Consider the following 2,500-nt stretch of genomic DNA (forward strand, 5'->3'; position numbering starts at 1 on the left):
AGTCCAGGATGCCTCTGAAAAGGTCATATAGCCTTCACACCACCACCCACAGTTCAGCCCTGACCACAGGCACAGTTGATGACTGCAGTACACAGTACAAAATGCAGTGTTAATTCAACACTTAGAGAGTACCATGGGACCAAATACATTCTAAAGATGTTAAACTAACTCTATAAGAGTTGAATTAACACTGGGACAATTCCTGAGCAGTTATAGGTGCTGCTGGACAAGATGTACTGTACACTATACATGAAATCTTGTACTGAAAATAAAAAAATGGACCAACAAAGTTGCAGTTCTGTTCTTTTAATCAAGTGCACAACCATAGGCCTGGGCGATATGAGAAAAACTTTTCGATTTATTTCGATTATTTCTACCCAAAATGTTCTATTTTAATCATGATATTAACCAGGGTTCTAAATTGACTTCAAAATTGTTAGTAGATGTTAACCTTACTAGCCAAACACACACTCACTGATGGGTCAAACTGGCTAGTAAGTAGTTCTTTTCTACAAGCCAAACTGACATTTCACCAGCAATTGGCTGACTGGCTAGTGTTCATTTAGAGCCCTGTGCATACAACATGCCAGGGACTAATGTTTTGATGGACTTTGTCCAGTTCCTGTTGATGCACCAGATCATTACACAGAAGCAAGTGGAATTGCTCATTTGTTGTTTACATAATCTTGAACATGAGAGCATGTTTTATCACATGTAATCATGCACAGATATAGTGAATAGTCTGGCCTATTTACGCAACCCTGTCTGAGACAAAAAATTAAGACGTTCAATGTTGATATTATCATCAGCCACAGTATTCTTCCTATTCATCTGAAGGTCAGGGTTCTGGCATGGTTCATGTAATGTTGGATCATGCATCAATGCACTACAAGTTGAATGGTCTTTTGCTCATTGTGCCTGTTATACCTTTCAGACATGATGTGCTCACAGCAGTGTCTTGACACCACCACAATGCTGAGTGCTCGTCAAAAAGGACTCGTCTTCAAATGACCTTGGCAGGTAGAAGTGCACTTACTTCAGACCAATAATTCACAGTGCTAGGGACAAGTGTCGATTGAGAACATGGCACAAGAGATATGAAATCTACCTCAGCAGCAGCAGCAGCAGCAGAAAACAAGAGTGTTTGTATTTGTTAGCATGTATATGTATGTGCATACACAAGTAAACACTTGACATCTGACTTAGAAATTCACCTTCACAATGTATTTGCTTAGATGCTGGCATTTTGTTGGCATAAATATACACCTTGCAGGAAGGCACGTCCTTATAGTATTGCATGTGCTAAAATACATACACTTTAGCATTTAGTGTTACATTAATTCATATTTATAAGATAAACTCGGTAACGGTAGCCCTTTCATGCCGATGAGATCACTGGAAATCCAACTCACTGCTTGCTGAAAATGGTCAACTACATGATAACATTACTATGACATGAGTGTTGTAAGTAACATGTTGACATGGTCATTTCCATTTGGGTAACAACAAGGTTATAGGCTAATATAATAATAGAGTCTCTGTATGAAATTAACATCAGAGTCTTTCTCTCTCACAGGTGACAGTTTGGCATAAATGCAAACACAGCCACAGTGCTGCATAGCCCCATAAAGTGCCAGTGGAACACTGTACTAGATGCTAAAAACGCTTCACCATAAACTATATTAAAATAACATTACAGACAGAATACAAAAGTCTAGTACATGACAACTTGGTGGTCATTGCAGTTCTGGTAACGAACATCAAATGTATAACAGCTAGGGGCCTAGTCTTTAAGAGTGCTAAGACCAAAGAGGATGTCTGACGTGACACAGGGGCGCTAACAGGAAGAGGCAAGAGGCATTTCTCCAGAAGGGAGGCTGCGATAAGCGAAAGGGGAGATATCGAGCTCCTCACTCCTACTGCAAGCAAGCAGGCAGGCAGGCAGGCAGGCAGGCTTGTGGAGCCTTCTATTATTCCAAACCATATAAAAAGGCAACAGTGTACTTTGTGAGTCAGACTATGGCTATTGAAAAGAGGGAAAATAGACTATTTATTTGCAGTGTATAATCCAAGGTTGTTTACCAGCTCTCCAGTTTCTGTAGTCTGCTTTTTCTGCTTTGTTGCCCCAACATATTTTATTTAACCCTTAGCACAGCACCTATGTTATAACCTTACTGTCACCAAAACGGTAATGTCTATGTCTTAATCTGTTACTTACTTAAGGCTCTCTGCACTATCATAGCAATGTTGTTATGATGTAGCCTAATTGAGTATTTTCAGCAAATAGTGAATAGGCCCGCCGGCGACCCCATCTGCAGTAAGAGGCTACAGGTTGCTAGAATTATTGCTATAATAATGATAATGACATCTACTCATTAAATAAATTAAAGCAGTATCGCTTTAACCCTTTAAGACACTGCGTTATGAATTTGCTGTAACCAGAATGGCAATAGTATAGCCAGGACATAGTGTATCAGTAAAGGCCTTGTGTTATGTCATA

General features: G+C 39.6%; 1 protein-coding gene across 2 annotated transcripts in view; it reads right to left on the reverse strand.

The window, feature by feature from the left end:
* Window positions 1–2,500, reverse strand: part of LOC134458303 (E3 ubiquitin-protein ligase MARCHF3-like) — a 58,525-nt gene that overhangs the window by 44,065 nt on the left and 11,960 nt on the right. The window lies entirely within an intron of this gene.

Source organism: Engraulis encrasicolus, chromosome 11 (genome assembly GCF_034702125.1).
Source record: "Engraulis encrasicolus isolate BLACKSEA-1 chromosome 11, IST_EnEncr_1.0, whole genome shotgun sequence".
Classification (NCBI taxonomy): Eukaryota; Metazoa; Chordata; class Actinopteri; order Clupeiformes; family Engraulidae; genus Engraulis; species Engraulis encrasicolus.